Genomic DNA, 23,349 nt, shown 5'->3' with positions numbered 1-23,349 from the left:
TGAATCTTAAGGAAGTTAGCTGTGCCCATCCTACAGGTGGGGAAACTGAGTTACGGGTCTCCATCGCTGGGTGGTTTACACAAAAATCCGAGGTAACACAACTCTTGACGTGGGATGCTCCCAGTAGACTCGGCACAGCCTTGAGACAAGGGACGGATGCATGTGGGGCAGAGGGCGGGCAGAGCTAGAACAAAATCCCCATCACTGCACATCCCACCAGCTCCTAATTCCCCAGGCCTTCCTTTCTTGCCCTCCTGGTCAAGACTGAGACAATAGCATCAAACCTTCATCGCATACCAGAGAAGTGCCTGGCACATAGGAGGTGTACACGTCCTGCTGGTTCAGAGGGGTCTGAATGCTGGCCAGGAGCTGGGACCATTTGGGGTTATGACCATGAGATTTTCCTCCGAGTGCGGTGGAGGGCACTTTTATGAGTAGTCCTCCCGGGGAAGGCCTAGCGAGTTGGTAATCCGAGAATAATGATAGTGCTGATGAATCACAGCTTGGCTTTCCAGCCCTGCTTTCATGTAGAGGGATCTCCAGGCCTTCTTCAGCCACTGGCTAAGGCCGGGACCTGACCCACCTGTGCCCTAATAGTGCTCCTTCTTTTATAGGCTCCCTTTCATCCCGGCATCAGGCAGAGCTTAATAATCATGATCTCTGCCCCTGGCCACACCCCTGCTTAAGCTTTAGTGGCCACATTATTAACCTTGATGTTTCCAATGCTACAGGATGAGCGAGGGCACCAGCGGAGCCCAGGGACCTGTCCTAGACTCTGCCACAGGCCAGAGCCAGAGTCTAGCCCCCCTAATCAGCTCCTTCAGATACCCTGCCTGCTTTTTGGTTTCGTGGGTGCCCCCTAGAAGGTGGAGAAGGGGTGATGGCTCATGCTTGTATACATAACACGATTTTACACGTATGCATGATTCCTGAGTGTTTTTGTTGGATTTTTTTTTTTTTGAGATTGAAATAGTTGATTTAATTGCTTACCTGGTGATGCGTCCTCTTTCCTCCTGTAGATTTAATTTCTGTGGGATTGGGGACCTCGTCTCACTCACCCCTGTATTTCTGACATCTGGAACTGTGACCAGCACACAGCAGGTATTAATGAGTCCCTGGATTCAGGAAGGAATAAAAGCAATATACACCTTAGTAGGGGCCAAGCCATTGACCATGGGGAGCCTTAAAGGTGCAGAAAGCATCAGAGATGGGGTTGGAAGGATGAGGGATTCTCAGCCGGAAGCATGCGTCCTGGGCGGAGCAGAGGACAAATCCACAGACATGGAGGAAGAGCCGAAAGCAGGTGGAGTTTAGCAGATATGAGAGGTTCTGAGCATTGGACAGGATGGGGATGTGGCTGGCAATCTCCGTAAGGCCCCGATTCTTCAGTGGGAGCTTGGTGTTTGCTTTGGCGGTGACCTGGAAGGGCATCCCCTTCACTTCGGCAACACCTCCTGGGTTTGGCTGGTGTTGGTGCCTTGGGGCCCCCAGCAGTGGCCCAGGAGAGAGATGCTGGGGATCTGAGCCGAAGGCACTGTGGTGCCTTGGGAAGGGGGCTGGTGGGCCGGGGATAGAGGTGGATCTACGACAGTACCCACTAGTTTTCTCCAACCTTTGCAAAACCCTAATGGGTTCATGCAAGCAGGGATCCACCGTGGTGTGATCTCAGAAGCGACCTGCTTGTAACCCTCTCGTTTCCCCGCTGTACGGGATTGGAAACCATGGTGGGTGACTTTTCCACATTCCATTGCCTTTATTTATTTATTTATTTATTTAAAGATTTTATTTATTTATTTGACACAGAGAGATCACAAGTAGGGAGGGAGGCAGGTAGAGAGAGAGGAGGAAGCAGGCTTCTCGCGGAGCAGAGAGCCCGATGCGGGGCTCGATCCCAGGACCCTGAGATCATGACCTGAGCCGAAGGCAGCGGCTTAACCCACTGAGCCACCCAGGCGCCCTCCATTGCCTTTTAAAAAAAGATCTTTTGTGTGTGTGTGTTCTTGTCAGGCACTGCATCTATTAGCATTGAGTGAAAAAGAAGATTCCTTCTTTATCTTTCTTTTTTCAGAGTTGAGCTCCAAGGCCATAGGATAGTAGTATTCTCACCATGGGCTGGAAAGAAACGGGATTCCAGAATTCTGGCTTTGCCTCTGCCTGATGCTCGCAGGTTCGCATCCCCTCCCTGGGTCTCAGTTTCTCTATTTCTAATGGGCCATCACTCATTCTCTAAAGTATATTCTGTGGAATGATTATTCTGATAGCTACTCCATTAAAAAGAAAGGAAGAGGGTTGTTGGTCTGTGTTGGGGACAAAGTGCATCTCTGTTTTCCCACTGAAGATTGTCAAAGATCATTGGTATATTAGAGGCTCCCAGAGATCCTATAGTCAAGGAACCCTGTTAAATTTTTGTTTAAGTCACTGTTTCCCTGGCAGTGCGACAGACAGACCTCGGCGAGGACAGAACTCTGAAATCCTACCGGGCTCTGGTTTTGAGAGGCTCTGGTTGTATCTAGAATGCTCTTTCAGTTTGAACAAGCTGGGATTCCATGAGAAGGTGGACAGAACTCCTCTGGGTTCTCTTTTGCCTGAGTTTTCTGTAGGGAACAGACTGGCCTTGAGGATCTATCTCTCCCCGAGCCCCCAAAATTTACCACCAACCATCCACATATCCATCTGTCCATTTACAACACCTATCTATCCATCACTTACCCACCCATTCCTCTAACATAACACTGAGCTAGTCACTAGGCTTATTCGATGAACATCTAGGGCCAAGGAGGAAAGTGAGGTTACTTCATATATCGCCATTCCAGAATCTCTTGGTATCTTTCTTGCTATCTCAACAATGAGTGTTCTTATCAACCCAGATCTTTTCAGGATAAAAATGAAAGATTGTGTTCCAATATGAAGTTATCTCCAATAGGGCTTTGCCCTGTCCGTATTTTTTCCATATTCTCCCAACATCTGATGATTAACTTTACTTTCACAAATCACTAAGAATGGGGGCTGTTATTTGAAAAATGATTTTGCAGTGATCAACTTTGGAATTAAAGAAAATCCAACAGTTTTTTTTTCCTCCCTGCAGACCTTTTCAGAGCCTTTGATGTACTAATGTTTAATATGAATCTCTACAAAGGGGGGTGTAAGAATGCATAGTTAATCATGTAGCATTTTCCTCCTTAACAAAGTATCAGAAGGTGCTAGTTAACTGGATGTCCCTTCTTGGAAACTCTGCCTTTCCAGGATTATTTAGGTCTCTAATGCCTTCTTTTTGTGTCTTTACACATCCTCATCCACCAGTAAGAAAATCTGTTGAGAGTAAAGATTAGCTTTATAATCTTGTTATGTTTGTTCACAAAGCCCCTTATTAAGGTTGCTTTCGGTGGACCATGTTCACGACTAATTATTTCTTCACTACGTTGTACATTTTTTTTTCTTTTCTTTTCTTTTATCTTCCACATCTAAATATCTTTCTTGGGACACCTGGCTGGCTCAGTGGGTTAAGTGCCAGCCTTCAGCTCTGGTCACGATCCTGAAGTCCTGGGATCAAGCCCCGTATCTGGCTGCCTGTTCAGCAGGAAGCCTGCTTCTCCCTCCCCCTCTGCCTGCTGCTCTGCCTACTTGTGCTCTCTCTCCATCTCTCTAATAAATAAATAAAAATCTTTATAAAAAAATAAATACCTTTCTTATTTGGGAGAAATTCCAGAATAGGAGGGACACGGTCCCCATCAACCTCTACACAAGTCAAGGGAGTGGGGCAGATTCCTTCTCCCCATTCCTGAGAAGCTAGGATTCGGTGAAGTGATTACTATTGTGCACACTAGCCATTCCTGCCCAGGACAGGAGTTTTGGAACAATACTGACACTACTGAGTACTTATTCTAGGTGCAGAAGGCAGTGGTGGCGATGGTGAGTGTTGCAACATTCTGGCTTAGCTCTTGCTCCAGGGAAGCACTGCTCAGGGTTTTAGCTTCCCAGCCTCCCTTGCATTTTACCCACTGTCTTTGTGGATATTCTGAGCGATCCAGCATTTCCAGACATATGTTTTCTGCTCCAGTTGGAGTCAGTTGTTTGGAAGCAAGAATACTGACCGCTCTGTCAAACCCTTGTATCCATCTACATATCCACCCATCCATTAAGCACCTCTGTCTATCCATCACTTACCCATCCGTCCATCCCTCTGATACAGCACTGAGTTAGGCACAAGGCATATGCAAAGCAGCAGGGAACAGCAAAACCAGATGTCATATTCAAATTGGGGAATCTGAGGGGAGTTTCAGAAAGGAACAGTGAATAGAAGTATGGTCGCTGTTGAGGAAGAGGAATGGTACAGAACGCCAGGACTGGAGATATTACCACCATGAGGCTCGAGGGAAGAGGGGAGGGAGCAGTTGTCAGAATCTAGAGATTGGGTGGTGAGGCCTTCTTCTAGCAGCTGTGGGCTTAGGTAGAGGGACACAGTCAACCTGTGGTGACCTGGCAGGGAGGGGACAGGAGGATGAATACCTTGTCAGCACACTCCTCCCTCCCTCTGATCTCCTGCCAGTGCAAGAGAAAATATTAAGTTAGCTTATATAGGCCAGCCTCCCAGTCTTAGAGCAAGATGGAGAAGGGTGAAGAGAAGGGTCATATCACTTCTCTGTTGAAATCTTTCTTGTGGAGTCTATGAGTTACCCAGTATCCCCAACATTTATGTTCTGCCTCTGCTAGGGTCAGTGTTTGCAACTAAGAATCTTGACTGCTCTGGCAAACACATCCATCCATCTGTGTACCCATTCAGACATCCATCCATACCCATCCATCCCATCCATTCATGCATCCATCATCTTTCCATTCATCCATCTGTCCATCCATCCATCCATCCATCCATCCATCCATTCCATCCACTCAACCACCCATCCACCCACCCATCCACCCACCCACCCATCCACCCACCCATCCATCCACCCATCCACCCACCCATCCACCCATCCATCCACCCATCCATCCACCCATCCATCCGTTGTCCATCCATCCATCCCATCTACCCATTCAAACATCCATCCATCCATCCATCCAAACATCCACCCACCCATCCACCCATCCATCCATCGTCCATCCATCCATCCCATCTACCCATTCAAACATCCACCCATCCATCCAAACATCCATCCATCTCCAGTGGATTTATACTACACTCAGCTAAAAGCCACATTATTCCTGACCTACCAGGCCTTTCATGACTTGCATCCCCACCAACATTACCCACCTGTCTTTATCTCCCCTTCTCTTCTCTTAGTTTTCTCCACTCCAGCCACATTGGCCTCCATGCTCCACTCTAGATAAACTCCTGCCTCAGGACCTTTATGTGTGATGTTCCCTCTCCTTGGAACACTTGCATATCCACTTGGCTCCCTCCCTCCAAGTTTTTACTCAAACGTCTTCTTCTCTGTCCACTGTTCATCAAATGGCAACTTGTCTACCACTGCCCCTTATTTTCCTCAGTGGTACTTTTCACTCTCTCACATCCACAATTCCAGAATGTAGGGATTTTTGCTCTTTTGTTTACTTGTGTGTTCTTAGTGCTCCAAAGAACCCCTGGCACATAGAAGGTGTCGGTTACATATTTGTTTAATTGATACATGAAATTGTGGAAGCAGCAACTTGAGAGTTTTCAACCTGCCCTGGGAGGGGAATTCAGCCCAGCTGTGAGAATTTGTGCACACTTATTTCATCCCTAGTGTTGCCCAGGCTGGAACTCCCGTGTAAGAGTTAATATGCTGTACATGCCCTTAGGAAACATCCTGAACTTTCCATACAAGCCTTGGACTTGGCTCTCGGTGACTTCTTGTCCTGCTTAGGAAAACCTGAGGGCAGGGGAGGGAAAAAATGAACACTTCACACATTTCATCTTCAAAGCACTTAATAAATGCTCAAGTAATTAATTCCCCTGGCTCTCTGGGAAGTGGATTTTATTGTCTCGGTTCTGGCAGTGGGGAAATTAGTGTGCTGAGAAGTTCCATCATTTTCCCAGGCCCGTGGAGCGAGCCGTGAGTGGTGCCAGAATTGCGTTGGCATGCTTTGAGTTTCTGGCCCGGAGGCCTCCTCCTTCCCAGCCGGTGGGCAGGGGAGCGAGTGGGGGCAGTCAGGAAGTGGTGGTGCAGCCATCTTGGCAGACGGCATTCTTCCATTTTCGGAGGACTTTGGGGACTGGGCACTCGGGGCGCTACAAAAACATGGAAACGCTCTTGGGCGTTCTTTCTTTCTAATGTCTCAGGTCTAAGCTGAGACTTAGGTGTAAACTTAACACAACCCAATGCAGGCCATGGCAAAATAGGAACTAAGTAACGGACTGGCTTGCATTATGCCTGGCTAATCGGAGTTCTGCCTTGGTTCTCACTCTCCGCTCTCCACGCTGTCCCTTTATTCCTTCTCCAGCAAAACTCCTTTATCTGATCTCCCGTACTGTCAGTGCTCTACTCCCTTGGAGAAAGGCCAGCAGAGAGGATAACTACTTTATATTAATGATATTGAGGGGTGCTCCAAGGAATTAACATTCTTACCAGCTAATTAGCTTCATGCCAGTATTTCTTTATAGGCTTTGCCCTGAAAGTCAGAAGCCTGAGTCTTAAGTTCTGCTACTCACTGGCCATGTACCAATTTGGGTCTTTGGTTTTCCTATTTGTTGACTAAAAATAATAACAACAGCACTTATTAATACTTACCAGGAATCAGACAGTGCTCTACGTGCTATAACTCTATGGTCTTCTTTGAACCTCACGCTTTTGTGAGGCAGGAACTATTTTTCTTCCAATTTTATAGGTGAGGAAACTGAACACAGAGATATTAAGTGATTGGTCTGAGACCCAGAGCTGGCAGGGACAGAGGTGTCAGAATCTAGGCAGTTTGGCTCCAGAGTCTGGGCTCATAACCGCTGGAGGGGAGGGATTGTCTTGAAGCAGGTGTGGGAACAGACTTCAGTGCAAAAGTAGATTCCAGTGTCATTTGTATTAGAAATAACCCTTTCTCCAGAAACAGTAATAAAATCTGGATAGAAAACCACAAAACAGCTATTTATAGGAATCAGAATGCACCAACACAGAATTTGGGGGGCATATGATACAAAGAAGGGAAGCACCCTGAGACCCTCACCTTTTTTGTAGCCTTTTCTCTAAGGACTTAGCCTGATCTGTGGTGCCGGGGAACAGAAGATGAGTGCAAAATGTCTTGTCCGGGGTGATAAGAGTTTGGGCTTTGGGGCTTCCAAAGTGGCTGGGATTTAAGAGGCATGTTGTGGAAAGGAGGGAACCGCAGAGATGGGAGCCCAGAAATACAGGGTGCAGTTCCGCCTTGAGATGGTTGCTGAGTGTGGAGCAAGACTTCCAGAAACTCAGAAGGCGGAAGCACATGGGAGGCTGAAGGACTGAGCATTGAGGAGCATCAGGTGTTGGGTTTTGGGGCTGCAGTGGTTTGGAGTTCAGTGTCTGCCATTGAAAGGGAACTTCGTGACATCAGAGTGAGTACCACATCTTAAGAGTGAGAGCAGGCGTGCCTGGGTGGTTCAGTGAGTTAAGCCTCTGCCTTTGGCTCCGGTCATGATCTCAGAGTCCTGGGATTGAGTCCCGCATCAGGCTCTCTGCTCGGCAGGGACCCTGCTTCCTCCGCTCTCTCTCTGCCTGCCTCTCTGCCAACTTGTGATCTCTGTCTGTCAAATAAATAAATAAAATCTTAAAAAAAAATGGAGTGAGAGCAGAAGGCTGCATGAGACAACCCGATGAGACCCAAGACCGGCTCTCCCCAGATTCAAGGTCTTACACTTGTGGTCCCTCTGCCTTCAACCCTCTCTGAAGGAGGTAAATACCAGCCAGAGCCTCAATCATGTTTCACACACTGTGTCCGACATACGATCCCAAATTGAGATGTATGCTAAAAAAAAAAAAGGATGAAATGATCCTAACCAAGAGGAAAAGACACCCCCACGATACACACAAACCCAGCAGTAGTGATCAGACCGACAAACAAAGGCGGATACTTAACCTGGGGAAATCATGCAGCAGGGACTTAATGTAGTTAATATATTTGATAAAATAATAGAATATGCCCAATTTAAAGACAATCAAAGGGAAATCACAGACCTGAAAAACGAATCCCTGAAGTGATAATTTCATAAATGGTTCTCACAGCTGATTAGATGCAGCAGGAGAGAAGATTAGTGAACTGAGCAGAAGCTCAGTGGAAAAGAATATGCAGAATCAGAGCCAAGAGAAATAGCGATGAAGAACAACAACAACAAAAAATGCACGAGACACCTAGGGACACAGTGAACAGATCTAAGATATGTGCATTTGGAATCCCAGAAAAGAGACGGGATGGGGCAGACATTTGAAAGAATACTGCGTTTTCCAAAACTGAAAAGCCAGAGCTCATTAAATACAAGAAACCACATTAGATATACCATAGTTAAAAAAAAAAAAAAAAGAGGCAGGAAATAAAAGACACATTACCTTGGAAGGAGCCGCAGTGTGGCTCACGGCTGACCTTTCAAGGACACCAAAGCTGGTCCTGATCATATTTTAGTGGGGATTCTCATCGATGCATTGCCAAAGATGCCAGGCTCAGACTGAGCTCGTCCAAAAAGCGCGTGCTGATAGATTAGTGATGTCTCCTGTGTGCTTGAAAGGGAGGAGTGGCTGCACCCTTGCCACCTGCTGGCTTTGGCTTGGGTGTCTGTTGAGAATTCTTTCCCCTGGGTGATCACAGAGTGCCTGCTCGTTACAAATCACTTTTCTGGTATTGGGAGGAATACAGAGATTTTATTTATTTATTTATTTATCCATTCATTCATTTATAGTCATTTTTTTGAAGATTTTATTTATTTATCTGACATGGAGATAGAGAGAGAGAGAGCACAGGTAGGCAGGGCAGCAGGGAGAGGGAAACGGAGAAGCAGACTCCTGGCTGAGCAGGGAGCCTGATGCGAGGTTTGATCCCAGGACCCAGGGACCATGACCTGAGCTGAAGGCAGATGCTTAATTGACTAGCCACCCAGGCGCCTTGAATACAGAGATTTAAATAAGATTCCAGCTACTCAGTTGTAAACCCAAGAAGCAGAAGTCTGGGTTATAGACCCCTTTCAATAGGTATCCTAGTAAATTCTGTTACTTACTGGCTGTGTGACCTTGAGGCTGTCCCGTTACCTCCAAGAGCCTAGGTTTCTTCAGCTGTAAAGTAGGTTCAATAACAGTACTTAATTCACACTGTTGTTGGAGTTTTGAACAAATGAATGATTGGAAAGCATAAAACAATAGTTTCTGAAACACTGTAGGTCCTTAAAACCAGTAGCTACTACTCCCTATTTTCTACACAGGGGCTATGAGTCCCCAGCTGCGGACTGATACAAGGAACATTTTTTTCCCCTCACTTCATCAACAATTGTTAAGCTCCTACTTTGTTGAAGGAAATGCGTCAGGTGGTCGGGACCACAAAACAGATACGGGTCTTGATGCGTAGTTCTTACCATCGAATAGGCTTTGAGAATGATTGGATGAGGCATCAGAGAATGTTTTCCTTTGACATCTGGAGTTTCTAAAGAGTCAGTGGCACATCCTGGGGAGAGACATTCTCAGGAACTGCATTTTCCTCCAGTGAGTTTCAGATATCCTCCCCTGGGGACATGTTGGATCAGGCCAGCAGTAGCCACACGTGTTCCAAGCTTCTTTCATCCAGAATGCCCTAGTGGCTCTTCCGGGATCTAGAAGGATGCTTCCCCCCTGAAACCCATTGGGCTATCACCCAAGATAACCCAATTTCAGGTTCAGTTCATTCCTGTCCCTGTCTATACCATGCCTACTTCAACTTCTTGTGCTGTGGCCATTCACAATTTTACTTTCCACCTTATGGGTGGAATGTTGACCCAAGAGACAGAAGCATGGTGTCACAGTTTCCCAAGGGTCCTGGCAAATGTGTTGGCAAACCAAGAGTTTGGTCTCGTCCTCAAGCAAAAGGCGGAAATAATGCCCTGATGCTTGGGTTCCGTAGAGGAAAAAATCCTAGTCTAGATGAGCGGGAGGTGGCTTTGGGTCTGTTCCTGGCTCTGCTCATGGCCAAGTGACAGTGGGTAAGTCAGCATCCTGCTGTCAGTTTTCCCCATCATGAAATTGGGTTAACAAAGTGTCATTGTGAGAAATAGCAAAGATGCACACTGAGTGCTTAGCAGAGCACGGGGCCATATTTTTATTATTAGTCAACTTTGCGTGTTCAGGGATCTGGGAATCCCTGCCTCTGGAAAGCCTCCCCACCGCCCATGTGCTCTTACCACAGCCTACATCCATTCCCAGCCTTGCAGGGACTTGATATAAACCCACCCCTTCTCCTGTGAACAGAAAACGCTAACACAATGTTCTGGCCCTGGGAGCTGGTTCTGTCAAGCGTGGTAAGATTGTTGTGGCCAAGCCCCTAGAATTGTTTGGGAGGACTGAGAGGTCTTTGGGCAGAGCCACTGGGGAGTGGCCGGGCAGACCTCAGAATGGAGCAACAGGAAAGCTGGGCCAGCGATTTGCAGCACCCAGCACCCAGCTGGATCTTGGTGGGCTGGGCTTCTGGGGAATCAGGAGGTGAAGGTGAATGGTTCCTCGACCCGTTAGGGGCTGGGTCTGCCTCTGTGCTTCTAACTGTTACACAAGCCTGGGTGTGGCATAGATGGCCAGGGGTCTAGCAGACATTCATGACCTCTCACATTCTCTTAGTGGGGAATTGTCACGTGGAGGGGACTGCACGAGGAGGGACAGTTGTTCCTCTTCCCACCCTGGTCCAGGCCGGGTAACCGGTCCCGCCAATGCAATATGAATAGATGTGTCCCTCCTGGGCCAGAGATTTTTAAAAAGCTGTGGGACTTGATTGTGTTCTATCTCCCTGTGGGGTGACTGGCTGCAAAGGACTTGGAGGTCCTCGGGGGATGGGGAGGTAGACCTGCAGGATGTAACGTGTCGGGGTCTCTGAGTCATCACGCAGCGGGACTGCCTACTGAACCTTGATGTAAACATAAAAAATAAATTTCCATCGTGTTAATCTACTAGAATGTTTTGTTTTTTTCGTTACAGCAGCTGGTGTCGGCCTGATTTACCAGGTTGGGTACCCTTCAATTCAACAGATGCTCAGCCTTCCTGCTCACTGAGACTCTGGGCCTCTGCAGTGGCAGTTCAAGTGCCTCCCCCTTGTCCCTCTGGCTTCATTGGCTGTATTTTGACTCTTTACATTTGAGTGAGTAAAAATGCTGACCAGGCCAGAGGTTGGTGAAAGTGGGGAGGAACCGGAACTCTCATGCACTGCTGTAAGGAATGGGAAGCCGTACAACCTCTTTGCAAAACAAGTGTGCAGCTTCTGGAAGAGTGAAACATACACCTGTATTATGATCCAGTCATTCTGCTCCTAAGTATTTACCCAAGAGAGAGGAAGCCATCTGTGCAAACAAAGGCTTGTACACAGGTGTTCATAGCAGCCTTATTACATCACTAACTGGTCATGGAGTCCCCAGGATGCCCCAGGGCCCGCTAAATATTTTTCCCACAGTTTCCATGAGATGTCCTAGAAAACCCATCTCCTTAGGCTGCACTCTGCATTGAATCCCTGAGAAAAATCCTGCATCTGGCTGTTCCTCTCCATTTCCATCTTGGACCCTAACTCTAGTCCAAGCCACTGGCATCTCGCAAAGACAATGACCACAGCCTCCTCTCGGGTCTGCACGCCCTTCCATCTTTCCTCCCCTCCGTTCCTTTCTCCACACAGTGGCCAGAGGAGTCTCTTTAAAAACAGATCCAATCCAGCTCTTGTTTCCAATAGACTTAACATAAAATCCAATTGCTTTCCAATAGACTTAACATAAAGTCTGAAGTCCTTACCGTGAACCTCAAGGCACCGAGTAATTTGACCACTGGCTCCTTGGCTCCTTCCACTCTTTCCTTGACCACTGGTTCCAGCCACACTTGTCTCCTTCCTGTTTCTCAAATATGCCAGACTCTCTTCCTTAATGAAACCATGTGCTTACCATTCTTGTTCTTTCTAAAACGTTTCCTTAAGGATTTGCATGTGGCTTCTTAATGGTTTCTGCTTAGCTGTCACCTCCCCAGAGAGGTGATCTTTGGACACCCCCATAAAATCACCTTCCACCCACCTCTGTTTCTCTACCTTAATTTTCTTCATAGCATTTATTACTAACTATAGTTATTCCATTACTTTTCTATTGCTGTGTAAAGTAGTACCACTAACTTAGTGGCTTAAAAGAACATGCATTTATTGTCTCATAGCGTCAGTGAGTCATGAGTCTGGGCATCACTTAGCTGGGTCCTCTGCTTAGAGTCTAAATGGTTGCAGTCTGGGTGTTGACTGGGCTGTGTTCTCACCTGGTGGCTCGACTGGGTAAGGATCCACTTCCAAGCTCACCAGGGTCATTGGAATAATCCATTTCCTTGTAGTCATTGGAGTGAGGGCCCTGGCTTCTTGCTCAGTGTCAACTGGAGGTCACTCTCAGTTCCTAGATTCTTAGAGGCTGCTTGTGGTTGCCCCATGTGGCTGCTTACTTCATCAGTCCATCAAGGAGGGTCTTTAGAGAGAGCTGGCCAGCAAGATGGAGTCTTCCTAAGGCCACAGAAATGACATTCCACCACAGCTGCCATATTGTATTGGCTACCAATACCAACCAAGTCATGGGTCCCACTCACACTAAAGTAGGGGGGTGGATGGCACGAAGCTGTGAACAGCGGGGGGCCAGAATCAGGGAGGGGGTAGCTTAGAGTCTGTCCATCACACTTACATTCTGTATTTCTTTATTGGCCGATTTATCTAGTGCCTCCCTTACTAGACCATAACCTCCAGGATATGGAACTTTATTCGGTCTTATTCATGGCTGTAGCCCCAGCACCTGGGACAGTCACAGATACATAGTAGGTGCTTAAAATATATTTCTTGAATGAATAAAGGAAACTTATCTTAACTGAGCTAGTTGAGTGAAGTTTTGTTCCTTTAAAGGAACAACATGCCACGTGGAAACATTGCTTTGAGGTATAAAATGAAATGTCAGTGAAAGTGGTTTGTGAACTGTGGAACATTCCTTAAGGGCTAAGCTCTATTTGTACTATGGTCTTACCAGTTCATCTCCTTGGAAAATACTTTTTGGAATTCGTGTTTTCTGCCCATCATTTCTCATTCTCTCCCTTGTTGGGCATGTGGTGGGATGGAGTCCCAGTCTCTACAAGTAGTCACAGGACTTGGCTTGGCCGTTGAAAAGCAAGTGGATGGGATGTGTGTCACCTGGGGGTGGATGCTTGGCGAGCGGGCGTGCGTGAAGACTCTCTCCATTCCCCCTGCCAGGGTGACCCGCAGTGTATTTGGAAATGATTTATTTCTTCTTACTTCCTATCTCAGCTCGGGTCCCTGAATGTGGATGATCCCAAGCAGATTCCCAGAGAAAACACAGAGAATGCAAGGAACAAACCATTGATGATTTCCTCCTCAGGGGTTTGGGGACCAGGTGTTATATAATCTGGCCCATCCTGACTGATACGGTAATCAGCCTCCCCCAGATGATCAGCTCCTTTCTGCTCACCACCCGAAAACACACCCATGAACGTGGGAGAAGTGGTTTGATGAAAAAAATCCACGTTTGTCTTTGTGAGCGTGAGTTCGCTTTGTCTGTGGTATCTTTTTTTTTTTTTTCTCTCTAAGATTTTAATTATTTATTTCAGAGAAAAAGAGAACGAGCACACAGTTGAGGGTGGTGGGGAAGCTTGGAGAGGGAGAAGCAGGCTTCCCACTGAGCAGGGATCCCCATGCGGCTGGATCCCAGGATCTGGAGATCATGACCTGAGCTGAAGGCAGATGCTTAAAGCGGCAGAGCCACCCTGATGCCCCTGTTCATAGTATCTTAATGTGTGTGGCCGGTCACGTGGCCTCCATGTAGATTGGTATTACCACTCTGAAGAATGGCTGCCTATCCCTTTACCCGCAACACCTCCCCAAAGTCAATTTCAGGTGTCTTCACGATTGTCATATTAACCGTCTTGCTTTCAACCCCAGAGCCTGCTACTTACATATGCCGGGCAGTATCCTTGTATTTGAAAGCTTAAAGCAGTTCCGTAGGCTACCCTGCATGCCCCTAACAGAATTTCTCAGGCATTACGCAGTAGTTTCAGACCATCCCAGACGTCTCACCATTTTTCAGCTGAAACTCTAGTTGTCCAATGAATGGGATGTAATACTATTTAAACAGAATGGTGGGGTGGGAGACTTGACCTTACAAACCTCCGTTAATCACCATTTCCCCGGATCCCATATGCAGGAGACTCACAATGATTATGTTGTACCTGCAACTTTGAGTCTTGTCACTCTCAGCTCATGCTAATTACGGTTTTAATGAAGCCGCACAAACCAACCAGTTCTCTTCCCAGGATGTGGTTTTCTAAGAAACCCAGCTTGGGATCAGTCAACCCCAAAGTCATCCAAAATCTCGTCATGGGGGCTGGCTTGGGAATAAGAATGCCCCTTTCTCGCTGTGGCCTTTGTGATGAATCCACCAGATTCATAAATTCATAAATGTATTATCCACACGTCCATTTCCCTATCAATAGAAAATGCTTTCCAGATGTGTGTTCAATAGAGGTGCTAGGCTTCGTGCTGCTGACTTTTAATTTTCTGCTCGTTCTCCGCCTGGCCCGGCATAGAGCCTAGTGTTTTTATATCAAAAAGATGGGTCGTACCTGCTTAATAAGCCAGAGGAATTCACAGCAACCTGAAGGAGCTGAAGGAATGTGGTTTTCAGATCCGATTAGAGAGATGTGCCTGGGTCCTCAGGCTTCTCAGGTTCAGCTGCCCCAGCCTACAATGTCATTCATTGTCTTCTGGGCTGTGATTCAGGTTTCTGCATTCCCCGCCACCCACCCCCCTCCGCCCCCAGCCTTGCGCACAACCCCCGAGCACGCACAGAGGGAATGTGACCACTCAGCTGTCTCTGTTGGCTTTTGGGTCTTCTGCTGTTTCTGTAGATGTTCTTTGCAGTGGCCTTTGTAGGCGCACTGAGAAAGGAGCCCCAGGTTTGAGTCTTTCTTGGGGAAACCTACATCATCTCCACATTTGAAGAATCTTTGCTTTTTGCTCGTGGGTGATAGCAGAGCTCTGGAACAATGAGCTTTAAAGTCGGAATCCTGGTCTGGCCATTGACAAGGCTGTGTGACCTTGGGCAAGCCCATTGATGTCTCTGAGCCTCTGATGGCTCATCTAGATACTGTAGATCTTAATACTTCATATCTCTTGGGTTATTGTGAAGTTGAAATGAGACGCTACATGCAAAGCTGTTAGCATAGAGTCTGGCAGATAGGAAATCCTTGATAAATAGTAGCTAGTATCATTTCTGTTATGCTACTACTGTTATAATAATTTAACCTAAATCTGGACCCATGGTGATTTTGATTTTCCCATGGTGGTCTGTTGATTTTTAAAGAAGTGTGGGGGCATCTGGGTGGCTCAGTGTGTTAAAGCCTCTGCCTTCAGCTCCGGTCATGATCCCAGGGTCCTGGGATGGAGCCCCACATCGGGCTCTCTGCTCAGCCCGGAGCCTGCTTCCTCCTCTCTCTCTCTGCCTGCCTCTCTGTCTACTTGTGATCTCTGTCAAATGAATAAATAAAATCTTAAAAAAAAAAAAGAAGTATGAACAAAATGCCTTCCAGAAGTCCTCCCTGGCCTCACCTTAAAGTTTCTCTTGAAATGTCCCCATTGGGCACATCTCCTCGATCCCTGGCAACAAACATTATGGCCTAATATTTGAGAGCCACACCAGTGACTTTGAACTCTAGGTAATTTTTTTTTCCTTTTCTTTTTGCAAGGACCCATGCTGATTAGGGGCAGACTCAGATCAGGGGTTTAAAGTGAAGTCTTCAGCTCTAGAGCCGAAGCTAGCTGAAGTTTTTTCTTGGACGTGTGCCTTCCTCTTGGCCCAGGGTGGACTTCAGCTGGGCACATAGTTGGTACTCAGTTAACACGTGTTGACTGAGTGGCTAGCTATGGGACTTAATGAGTCACCATCCTAGAGGATGCAATAACACGATAATGGTACATTGCTACTGACTATTTTCTGGGTGTTTAAGGACTCTATGCCAGGCAGCAGGCTAGAACTTGTGAACTTTTCCATCTGCTCCTCCCAGAATACTCTGTGAGGTAGACACTACAAAGCCCTTTTGAGAGATAAGGATACTGAGATTTAGCCCGAGACCATGCTGGTGAAGAGAAGAGCCTGGGCTTGGGCCCAGGGAACCTATGGAAAGAGTTCTTGCCCCTTCCCACCAGGTTGTAGGCCTGCCTGACTCAATTGTTCAAACATCCACACTTTGAGTTGGCTTCATGTCCAAGTCCGCAGGGAGCCAGCCTGCCCCCTTGCAGTTTGGGATGATACAGGTCGGTGAGCGGGGGCGTCTAGGGGGACACATGAAGCGGGAACAGCTTTCTCCTTTAAAGAAAGACAATGCATTACATACGTAGACTATGTCCTTCAACAGATTCCATAGACCAAGCTCATAAGGAATTCCTCGACACCTTTTCAAAGGAAAGGTAGACCTTTGCAATATCCTCCAGTAATTTCATCATCGTTGAACAATTACATTCATCCCAGCTCTGTATTTCTAAATACAAAGAGAAAAAGTCTACAAGAGACACAGCCACATATTTAAGAGATAGTTAAATTTTAGGACTGTCATTTTAGTTTGTAACTCTATTTGTTACTTTCATTTAAAGTTTATATAAAGTTCATATTTTTATTTATTTTTTATTTTTATTTTAAAACAATTTTATTTATTTATTTGACAGAGATCACAAGTAGGCAGAGAGGCAGGTAGAGAGAGAGGGGGAAGCAGGCTTCCTGGTGAGCAGAGAGCCCAATGCGGGGCTCCATCCCAGTACCCTGAGATCATGACCTGAGCTGAAGGCAGAAGCTTAACCCACTGAGCCACCCAGGTGCCCCTAAGGTTCATATTTCTTTAAACTAAAAGATAAATCAGGACATATAAAAGGATATGCAGTAAAGATTCCCTTCTTGCCCTGTGCATGGCACCCACTTCTCCCAGGGAACAACCAAGGCTTTCAACTTCTTGCGTGTCTTTTCAGAGAGTCAAATATCAGGGGCGTCAGTTAGGATGGGCAGAATTTTCCTTCGGATGGGTACCTTATTTGACCTATTGTCCGAGTTTTTGACAGCAAACTTGGTGTTAAGAAAATTAAAGGCGATAGGCAATAAAAAAAAATGATTAAAGGACATAGAGACTTTCCTTCCTCTGTGTCTTATGTCCCAGCGTCAGAAGCAGATGCTAAGGACTGTTTCTTCTCCAACTGGGGCAGCCGGCTGTGTCCTTGGGCTCACCAGGATCTACAACAGTTGGTCCTCCAACTCCAACAGAGGAGAACAGGAGAAATTCACGGGGAAGCCTTTGATCTCTGGGGCCATCCCTTTGATTGGTCTCCATGGCAACCACCATGCCCCAGGCGGTGGAGAATGCTCCCCATTGTCCCAGCCTCCCCACCTTCATTCCACCTTAATTACCTGTGCCCATTCGGTCTGGTTCTGTCCCAGGCTTCCCTTTGCCTAGGTGAGCCAGGAAGACATGCTCATCAATGACGCTCATCAATGACGTCAGTTTCGTTATCTACCAGCCCTCCCTGGCGACAAGGTGCCTCCATTGCTCCTATCAGCCTGGGTTCTCTTAGGACTGAAAACCAAACACCTTCAAAGCGCAGTGCCTGGCCTATAAGTAGCTAATAAAGGCGATGAGTCTTTATGGAAGGAGAACGCTGTAGACTTGGTGATTGGGGTTGGCCGCTCAAGAGTGATTGAACTTGCACTGTTCTTGGACTGTCTGTCATCTCGGTCTCTCTACTAATACCAAGCCTCCCCAATCACCCCGATCCAAAGTGTTACTTTCTGCAGTTCAGTAGCTGTTGTCAACCATAGTCTGGAAGCAGATGACCCTCCTTCTGACTGTTCTTAGAAGGTCAACAGCAGCCGGATGCTCGGTCTCATGCCGACATTGTCCACCTCACTTTCTCTCATCACGTGGGCATTTTATCGTCTCGCGTCATCACCAGAAGAAGAAGGATGAGTAGAGTACAGCACAAGAAGATACTCTGAGAGAGAGAGAGAGAGGGAGAGAGAGACCATATTCACCCAACTTGAATTATAGTGTGTTGTTATAATTGTCCCATTTTATTAGCACTAGTTGTTGCTAATTTTTTAATGTGCCTAATTTCTAAATGAAAATGTATCCATATCTAGGATAGGAAAATAATAGTGTCTAGAGGGTTTGGTACTCTCTCCCCTTGGTTTGAAGCATCCCCTGGGGAGTCTTGGAACATTTCCACCATGGGTGGGGGAGTCTACTGTATTTATTTTCTGTGTTCTAGCTTGACAGGCAACCTTCCTCTGTGACACGTCGTTGGCTGTCTGTCTCCTGTGAGCTCATCCTATCATGCTGCTTCTTGCCTCTGAGCCTTTGCACATGCTGTTCCCATCACCTTGAATTCTATTCCCAACCCCCACTTCCTCTTGGTTAACTCTGCTTGGCCGTTTGGGTCTCAGCTGAGATGCAACTGTCTCCAGGGTTCTCACTCGACTCACCAAAACATCCACACTAGCAGCTCCCATAACTTAATGCTGATCGCGGTTCATCATGGTTATCCATTTTCTGACCTATAACTCCTTCCCGTCTGTGAGCACCTGAAGAGCTGAGCTAATTCCCTAGCTGCACATCTGATCTGGAAAGTTCTCAGGAGATATTTGGATACATTCGCTTAACAAATATTTATTGAGTTGCTGCTATGGGTCAGACCCTACAGTCATGAACAAAACCAGAGGAACCTTAGCCTCAGGGATTTTCTGGTCTCATAGTATGGGAGCATACATGGCCCCTGGCTCTGGAGCGCTGGTCTACCAGCAATGTAAAGAGAAAAACGTGGGTGTGCCGCTTTCCTCCCTGGATCGCGCTTGGGAAGACCCGGTCTGTGGCAACGATATTTCTCTTGTGGTAGTTGTCAGGCACGCTTGGCCCTCCCCTCTCTGTACATTTATACTTGCTGTTCCCACTGCCTGGGCAGCCTTTCTTTTGTGTATGCTGCACTCCCACTCCCAAGCTGGGGCAACGTATCATGATGGCAAGTCATTGTGTCTGTGATTCCCTTGTGCTTTGAAAATGCCATCAAAGCAAGGTCTTGCGTGTGTAGGTACCAGCTGGACAGACTCCCAGTGAACCAGAAGGCTCTCATTTGCCTTCTGCGGCTCCAGGACCCACGCAGGTCAGGGCTTGGCACCAACAAGACTCTTAGCAGACACGTGTGTAAAGAGTGAGTGGCATCACGTCCTCTCTGTTTCTGCTTTTGGCTGAGGAAGGATTTCACGTTTGAGAGCCTTTTGGACATTTCTGACCTTATCCGTGGCTTGACGATGTGATTAACTCTCAGAGGCTGGTGGGTGGAGTGCCGGGATCACCCGAACCATGTTTCTATAGAAGTGCCAAGATTCCTTTCCCACAGAGAGAGTGTTTAAATGAAGTCTCGTTGAGAAGCAAACATTTATGCTATAGATGCACGATGGCAAATTTTCTTGGAGGGGGAGAAGGACGTATCTGAGGCTTAAGAGGAGGTGGGGATGGGTGTCGAATAGGGAAACATAAGAGAAAGAGAAAAATGCATGCTCTTTCCTTCCTGGATAGCGCTTGGGAAGACCCTGTCCGTGACAACGATATTTCACTTGGTAGCATTTGGTGAAAGGCCAGCTGTCTTCCTGACTCCCTCCCTGTTTCTGCAGACAACACAGAGGAAGGCGTTCTGTCTGGAATCCAGGACTACTGACTCCTATTCCAGTGCTCTTTTCTTTACCCCTTTACAGTCTCTCAACCAAAGGGTATGATTCTAGACATGGCTCTTTTTTTTTTTTTTTTTTTTTTTTTTGAGTTGGAGATGGTCTTGCCAGTTCTAGTGATGGGAAACAAAGTTTTCTGAGAGCCACTGATAAACTTACTGGACTCCTCTTGTGCCCTCTCTGAGATGCAAGGTTAGCGCAGGGGTTGTCTTCTAGGGCTGGGCGAGGGACAGAAATGAAGGAAACTGATCAAGGCTATGCTGGTGGCGCGGGGGGAGGGGGGTCCCGGCAGGAAACAGGTGACACTCTCCAGCTAGTCCTTCTGATGGGAGTTTGCTCCAGGCAGTGTTTGCAGATATCTGGGAAGATGTGGGGAAACTGAGGCGGTAGAGGGAGGCCAAGAGAAATAGCATGGCACCTGATGCTAACGCTATGTGCAAGTGCCCATCTCTCCTAGGTTGGAAGAGGCGTAGCTGAAGGCAGCAGTGCTATGGAGAGGGCTGCAGAGGAATGCTGACCTTGGGTGGGGGGACTCAGCCAGGCTGCAAAGATGCAGTGACCCCTCTGGAGGGGGGCTGGGGAGGGGATACCCTGGACTCACCTCCCCTCACATTCCCTCCCTTTGTCCTGTTGACCAAGTCCAACATGAAGCCGAAGAAGGCTCCCATACAGATCCATAAAGATCAGGGGCAGAGAGGAAGGTGGGGTAAAGGGGGTGGAGCTGTAGGGACGCACAGACCCTGTTTAAGGTCGTATGTAGGACTGGCATCATTTCCACGGGGAAATAGATCCCATGTTCCCTAAACAGGATAGCCTTCTTGGATGACCTTAATTTCTTTGTGCCTCACTTTCCCATTCTCTAAAATAGGAATGATAACAACAAAAATATTATAAATGTAATAAAATGGCACCCACTTACCAACTGTCAAGAGTGTTATGAGGGTGAAATGAATTGATTCATGACTATTCCAAGTGTTCACTTTTATTTCATTACCATACCATCACGATCCTTTGTTTCTCTACAAATAAAAACAGCCATGGGTCGGGGGTGGGGTGAGGTAGAGGAATTAAAAAAGAACAGCCATGGGTACGAGACCTAGTCTACTGTCCCTTTAATTCTGCTGTGAGGAAAACAGCAATGAGAGCTCAGTGATAGAGAGCAACTGACCTTGAGACACAGTACAGAGAGACAATAGGGAGTGGTGGGGACTGGGGCAAATACAGAGTCTGGTCTCAGGGGACCACCTGCTGTGCAGCTCTAGCAGAATATGACTGTGTAGGAATGTAGGCGGCAGTGCCAGAGCTTTTAAGTTTTCAAGAAAAGCTGAAAAATTAGAATTTTTATGTGAAAGCTTCTGATTTTTAGTGCTGGCCAATGGTTTCAGATTTTCAAAAATACATCCTTTGAGCCAACACTCTGTGAGCCAAGCAAAACAGGTCTTGGGGCTGGATCCAGCTCCCATGTAGCCAGTTGTGATCTCTGGTTGAACTTACGCCTGTGGACCAGAGAAGGCGGTTGGCTTCTTAAGGAAGACAGAACATGACCTTGGCTCCTGGCAGAGCTGTCTTTAGTGAGGCCTCAGCTGAGACATCAGACACAAGACAAAGCATCCTCCACCTAAAATATGAGAGCTGGAAGAAGGCGCAGGGAGGGGACAAGGTTCAGCAGCAGTAAGGGCAGCGGTGGGTGGGGCGGGCTTTCTTGTTAAAGGGAAATGCGGCAGTTTTCCTATTACATGCACTATGGAGCCAGAGCCCGAATCCTCGTCTTCTCTGCACGACTCCCTGAAGTGACTTTTGCGTTGTCCCAAGTTATTTCACATTCTTTTGGGGGCAAGGAGAGCTAAAACCCAACTCTGAGCTATTACATAAATTGGAGGAATGAACAGCAGCGTGCATCATCCCGTGATTCTTTTCGGGAGAAACGGCGCTGCAGGCAAGGCGACTGCATATGCAACAGGACAGTCCCCCTGGAGTGGGTTCAAACTCTTCTTCTGCTTCCTCCTCTTGGGGAAAAAAAAAAAAAATACAAATGCCGATTAGAATCCCCCATCTTTGGAGACAGAGCGGAGCACACGATCACGTGTAGACATCCTCCCGCTGCACACACATCTGTTATACACATTGCCACGGTGTCCTCTGGTTGTTCAACAATGAGCAGAATTATTTCCTCTTATTACTTCCCATGTTGCCTCAAAACCACACTCGGAAAAATAAAACCACCGAGGGGGGCTTGGCCAATCCCGCTGCCGGGCGGGCTCTGCTTTCTGCACACAGGCGTTGGGGGGTGGTGGGCAACAGGGAGGCGCTGGGGTCCCCAGGGGAGGCGGCTGGCTGTGTGACAGGGAGCATAGCCACTGCTGTGATGGAATCTCCCTGCTTCCTGTGGGTCTTTTCGTGTGTCCCTGTGTGGTGTGTGGGTCCGTGTACGAGTCAGTAGAAACATCTGTGTGTCTGTGTCTTTCTGTCTGCATCTGTCCACTGGTCTGTCCATCAGTCTGTGTGCTGGGTGTGAGCTGTTTCATTGTACTGCGTTCTGTCATTATTTCTCAGCTTTATCAAGCTGTCGTTGACGTGGAACATGAGATACGTTGAAGGGGTATGATGTGATGATTTGATACGTGTGTACATCGCACAGTGGTGGGCACAGTGAGGCTAGTTAACACCTTCCTCCCCGCATATAGGACCTTTTATGGGGTGTGCGGTAACGTGTAAGATCTACCTCTTACCGGCTTTCCGGGACACAAGGTAGTATTGTTAATTACAGTCGCCGGGCTGATGATCGGATCCTCAGAACTCACTTCTCTTGTAGCTGGGAGTTTGTGGTCTTTGACTCACCCCTCCCCATCGCCTCCACCCACCCCCCCCACAGCTGCAGGCAACCCCCACTCTCCTGTTTCCCAGAGCCTGGCTTTTTTAGACTCCCCTTATAAGTGAGAACATGCTGAATTGGTCTTTCTGTGTCCGACTCACGTTGCTTAGCATAATGCCCTCAAAGTTCATCTGTGTTTGTTGCAGAAGGCAGATTTCCCGCTTTTAATTGCTGAGCAATATTCTATTCTGTTTTTTATACCACATTCTCTTTAGCCATTCGTCTGTTGATGAATGTGTGTCCGTTTTAAATAGCACCCATTTACTGAACGCTTGTAATATACCAGACCCCGCGCTAAATGCTTTAGCACACACAGGCTTTTCTAAGGAAGCTCTATACAGCAAACCACACAGCAGAGACCAGGTTCTTCATTTTGCAGAAGACTGCACTGAGGTTTGTTTGCCCATTCATCCATTCATTCAAAAATCTGTTTGGCACCTGAGTTCCGGGCGCAGTCCCAAGTACCGGGATGTGGCAGTGACCAAGACAAGGCTCCCGACAGCAGGGACCTCACATCCGCACGAGGGGAGGCATGTGCTAGACAAATAAACACAAAAATATGTTTTTTCAAAGCTTGTAAGTGGCAGCACTGCCGTGTCTTCACAGAACT

This window comes from Mustela nivalis, assembly GCF_964662115.1.
Source record: "Mustela nivalis genome assembly, chromosome: 14".
Lineage (NCBI taxonomy): Eukaryota > Metazoa > Chordata > Mammalia > Carnivora > Mustelidae > Mustela > Mustela nivalis.
This window is presented reverse-complemented; position numbering follows the sequence as displayed.